Source organism: Anopheles cruzii, chromosome 2 (genome assembly GCF_943734635.1).
Source record: "Anopheles cruzii chromosome 2, idAnoCruzAS_RS32_06, whole genome shotgun sequence".
Lineage (NCBI taxonomy): Eukaryota > Metazoa > Arthropoda > Insecta > Diptera > Culicidae > Anopheles > Anopheles cruzii.
Window position 1 is genome coordinate 55817952 of NC_069144.1, and position 5955 is coordinate 55823906.

The following is a 5955-nucleotide window of genomic DNA, read 5'->3' on the forward strand; positions in this document are numbered from 1 at the left end:
AAAAATGTTTCAAATGGCACATCGAACACTTATCGATAAAAATAGAAACATACAGCTAATGTGAAACATTGCAACCCTGGTGGTGAATCATGAATTGCTTCCAAACGGACCAAACTGCCAATAGTATTTGAATGTTTTGCGTCGTTTGCGTTATGATGTGCGCCAAAAAGACCGGATTTGTGGATATTTCTTGACCTTCCTCGTGGTAATTTTGTATCATATTTTCGTGATCAATTCGTGATCATTTCCACACATACCTAATTCAGATCGTTCTGCTACCACCGTATTCGATTAACTTAGCACTATGTGACTTCTGGCTATTCACTAGACTCAAGAGACTGATCCGGGGACATCTTTTACAGTCAATAATTAAGAAGGGAACCGAAATGATGACATCCATTTGGAAGAATAAAGAAGGAATTTTGGAGTTATAAGTAAGGTAAACTAACTCTAACTCAGTAAGGTGTTTTCCGTCAGGTGTTTCAGTCTCTAGGCGCTGCTTATGAACAAAACAACTTTATAACAAGTGTACGCATTCAACGCAGCATTTCAATGCTTTGCTGAATACAAATGGGATTTCCAGGCCAAAAGTCTGTCAGGAATCCTAAGTTCCTAAGCCCAACAGTAGAACCGTCTGGTAGGGTGACAACCCGTACCGGGCTTCCTCTAACACACCTTCACAATCACACACTAATAGATTCATAATCGGTGAGGTTTCGGTTGCCGATTGGCGCACGCCTCCGTTCCCACCGATCACACAGGATATGCTCGGCGAGGCGCACAAGAAAGTCGATTCACTGCGCTCAGCAACTTTTGCCGAACGCTCCATCCTTACGGTCGCCACCAACATTCGCATCGGAAGCGTCTGCCTTTCTGCCGGAGAGGTGACAGCTCCGTAGTCCCGGCTTTGTGGAAAGCGAGAGCGAGAGAAACTTTTACGCTTAGTGCAACATAATTGGAAAACGATGTTGAATGTGCAACACTCATGACGATTCCCACACACACACACACACCTAGGGACCGCCGTCGGGCCGTCTTAAAATCAAGCACGTCAGTGTCAGCTTTCCGGAAATTCCCTTTTCCCAGCGGAGCATCTGTGCATCGGCTGCGCTTCCAAGGGGGACCATATTATTCTGACCTGGCCCGAGCTCAACCCGGAGTCGTGTCATAGACTCACTGCCCCCCGAAGATGGTGTCAGAATTGAATTTACTTGTTACTGCCAGCACTTTAGTGTCCACCGGGCACCACCGTTCGCACCACCGTTGTCACCATTGTCTCACTAGCCGGAGCGAGCAACACGTTCACATCCTTCCGCTTTAATGCACACTTCCTTCCCGCTGGGACGGTGTGCCCCGCATTCCGAAAAATTTTGATGGACGCAAACTGGACCATAAATATATCCCGATGGAGGCCGACCTAATTGTGAGAGGAAATTGAAATTGTCCTGCCCTGTCCTGAATTACGGTCACCGGTCTGTGGTATCGTTACAATCACCGGAACGACGCCCGGTTGTTCCGGAAGGCGTCTCCTCGGGCGGCCCTGTCGCCCGCACCGTCTGCACAAACAGCTGCGTTTCTTCGCCACTCTAGGGGCTCTAGCACAGAGTGTCCCAATCCCAAGTGAAAAATGGGGGCGACCGTCGGGTTTTGTTTTTCCTCTAGCCCCACGATGGTTCATTGGATTGGAATCGATCTCCAGTCCAGGCTGCCGGAACATCGGACAACGAAAACCGTTGACCGTTCCGGATGCAGGCGGCCGCACGTTGCGTTTGCAGCGTCATGGCTCGGAATGAGACCGAAAGCGGAGCTGACAATGCTCGAAACCATCGATTATTCAAAGCGGAAAGGATAATATGCAGCGCGACATTTATACAGACCTTGGGCCGGGTGCTCGCACCGCACAGGACCACGGTCGGTACGACTGAATGCCCGCTCGTCCATGCTACGGTATGCTAATGGTCTGCGTTATAACGAATTATGCTCGCCACCCGTCGAGGGTCAGCAGTCAAAGTGTATATTGATTATCGCACTGTCTGCCCGGACGGCGCACGACGAACGAGATAAAATCGATAAAACATCATAAAGGCTTAACACGGCGGCTTTTGGTGGCCGGACCATCGGGTCTCTTGTAGGGAAAGCTTTAAGCAATCCACATCGGGGGGAAACGGTGACAAACAAGCACGATTTATGCTTCGTAAGAAGAGAATTTATAATTATTTATTTTGCATCAGCTCGCCCTGCTGGATCCTCAAGTCGATCCGTCGCACTCAATAAAAATAATTTATTGCCGCATTGGTTCGGGTCGTTCGAGAGGGTGCCCGAGGAGCAATATTGAGAAGATTTATGGTCCTATTGAGCGTGTAATTTAAAATAAACACTTGTCACTTGCTTGTCGAACTCGAACACTGTCAATCCGTTGGCTTTCTCGAGTGGGCCTGTAGTATTAAGTTCTTGGCAAGCCTCGGACCCGAACCGCAGAGCGCAGCAGTCAGCAACTTCTCCAGCTATGAATTATGAATTGCTGGCTCAACTGGTGCAGTTTTCGTCCGGATTATGACGCGCACTTTGAAGATGGGTAGATTGCCGTGCCGTGCCACAGCACCCCGATGAGCCGATCTCCGGTGGGGGGGGCTACGTTTAATTAATCCTCTAAGCAGCCCGGCATTTGCTCGAGCCTTTGACGGTCCACCGAGCACGACCGCTTCAAAACGAGGTCGCCCCTTAGACGACGACCGACCGCAGACAGGCCCGGGCCCGGTGGGGAGATGGTGCTGGGGTGTTGGCGCGACACTTTTGCACCAAGGCGTGAAAAATACCCGTCTGCCCGGCCCCGCCGTCAGGCTCACCGAGCCGGGCCGGGGAAAGATTTGTCGTACGAAATAATTTACGGATCAAGAAGGATAAGCCATCCGTCAAGCGCCTGAATGGGGCAACCACTTGAGCAGCGATGGCACCATCACCCTTTCTGATGGACTGGAATTTTGCCGGAATGAATACCGGAAGCTCGGCTTTCAACACCGACGGGGACCGGGTCGCCGAGGGCGGCTCCGTGGCAAACTCTCTGAATGCTAATAAATATTAATGAAATTAAACATTAAACAGGTACCTGCCAAAGAACGAAGCCGGTGGCGTTATGATTCTTCGCCCTTGCGACCGCACCGCACTCCGGTGGGGGGGCTACGTTTAATTAATCCTCTAAGCAGCCCGGCATTTGCTCGAGCCTTTGACGGTCCACCGAGCACGACCGCTTCAAAACGAGGTCGCCCCTTAGACGACGACCGACCGCAGACAGGCCCGGGCCTGGTGGGGAGATGGTGCTGGGGTGTTGGCGCGACAATTTTGCACCAAGGCGTGAAAAATACCCGTCTGCCCGGCCCCGCCGTCAGGCTCACCGAGCCGGGCCGGGGAAAGATTTGTCGTACGAAATAATTTACGGATCAAGAAGGATAAGCCATCCGTCAAGCGCCTGAATGGGGCAACCACTTGAGCAGCGATGGCACCATCACCCTTTCTGATGGACTGGAATTTTGCCGGAATGAATACCGGAAGCTCGGCTTTCAACACCGACGGGGACCGGGTCGCCGAGGGCGGCTCCGTGGCAAACTCTCTGAATGCTAATAAATATTAATGAAATTAAACATTAAACAGGTACCTGCCAAAGAACGAAGCCGGTGGCGTTATGATTCTTCGCCCTTGCGACCGCACCGCACTGGTACCACTCGGCCAAAACACCCCACACAGTGTCGGCGGTTGGTTGGATTTCACTCTCAATTTACGTCCGCCGCTAGATCGGGACACCCCGTTCGCAAGCGGGACCTCGATTCAGCGCATTTAATACCGCTCTTAATCACTCACCACACCTCATATCTGGCCGGACGTAAACACGCTCTTAATTTCTATTGCTTTCGGACCACCACACGGACTGTCAGCACTTTCTTCTGGTGACGTGCGCAGACGATCGCGCCACAGGGACACTCGCGAACTTTGCTGGCAGCGATCGCGAAGGAAGATCCACGGCCACGGCTAGTTATAGTTAGATTTGAGTGATCTTTCGCGCACGGCGAACCTACAGCCACTGGTTAGCGGTGTCAACTCAATCGACTCGCTAATCCCACGATCAACGGGCTGCACCATCTAGTACGTCCAGCCAGGACAAGCGGACCGCACAAAATAGCTTCACAGACGACGCGATCGGCTCGCTTCTGGGACTTCTTGTGGAAACTTCGACTACACGCCGCGACACTCCGTATTCCCGAGCACCCGAGAGAAGGATTAACACCGCGAAGACAGACAACACACACGCGTCCGACACGTTGGAACCAATCCGACCGACTAACTGGTACGCGGGATGCCCTTTTGCCGCGATAGGTTAGGGATAAGTGCTTCGGTTCCGGGGCCCTCTTCGGGTGCGCTTCGGTTTGTTTTTGCTCGCACCCGAACACCGATGCCGGCCGCCCGATGGAGCCGCCTAGTGCCCGACGCCGGCAATGTTTACAGCCGCCGTGGCCGCTCGGTGACAGCAGCTGGTCGGCCGTCGGACGATCGTGCCGAACCGTTCGCTCGCGTTTCCCCTATTGTTGCTATCACCGTCGCCGTTGGCGGTTGCCTAGTTCCGGTCACAGGGTGCTGCGCTCGGGCCTTCTGCGCAACCCTTGGTCCGCTTGCTCGTACTTCCGCCGACAACTACGACGTCGGAAAAAGCGGAGAAAAACCCGTGTAAACAGACGAGGCGGTGTACGCCCGCAGCCGCCGCCGGTCGACACTTTTCGGGAGGCCGCACACACACACACGCTAGTTGGCGACGGAAGCCGTCGTGGAGCGCAAGAGCGAGAAGCGAAGTGGCGGTTGGCCGAATCACGAGCGTGTGACACGTGCGTCTCGCTCTCGTTCCCATGGGGCGAGCCCAAAACGCCCAGCTCCACGGTGGCAACCGAGCGGACGGAGCTGCCACTGCTTTGCCAAAATATTAACAAAAACAGTCCCCCAACACACACACACACAAGGACACACTCTCTAAAGCATTTCCACCGAGTGTCACCGAATGACGGCCGTTTTCTTGCCAGTTTGCTGGTAGTGCTCCAGTTTCGGTTTGTTTTCTTTCTTTTTTTCCGGAGCATGATGGATGGCTGACGGCCGCGGCGAATTTCGTGGCGTAATTTTCGGAACGGTTCGCTTCGCTCGCTTCGGAGACTTGGATGATTTCGCACGCCGTGGGCCGCATCCGTTTGGCGTTTGGCTTTGCTCACATATAAGCCAGGTAAACTCGGATGGTGTCCCGGATGTGCGCACTCATCCGCAATTCATCACTAAATACTAATTGTGATTTATTTATGAGAGATATTATTTTTAAATGTAGCTTTATAAAAGTTATGAAAAGAAGTTAAAAAAATGCGACAAAATAAAATTTAAAAAAAAGCCAATAGAAAAGCTCAAACAATTCAAATTAGACTGAGTGAAACATGTTCCGGTAATTTAAGACAAGAAACATATAAAAATATTAAGATATCTCATTAGCAATCTCATACAGTTAATAATTGTTGAAAGTTTGACTGAAGAGGAGTTAAAGAGGCTTGACTAAAAAGGAATCTTCCCGGAAGCCTGCCCTTTTCAAGGTCAAACAAACATGTTCCAAATCATATTACAGCCTAAATGCCAAGAAATAATTTCCCATTTGAAGCCATTTTCGTGTTTCGAGTCCTGAACCCCAAAAAGTTAACGATCCAAGTGTATTGATTTTGCAAGATTGGATAGAAATGAGAGAATCGATCCAAAGCTTTCTAAACGACCTTTCTTGCACTTTGTATTATGCCGCTAAGCATTATGGCCATTTTGCAGTCCTTTTAATGTTTACTAAAAGAAGCGATCGTTCTGCTATAACGGCGTTCACCACCGTTCGATCTTTTCTGCTGGAACTCTTCAGTAGCATGTATCAATTAAGATACTATTGATCAACAA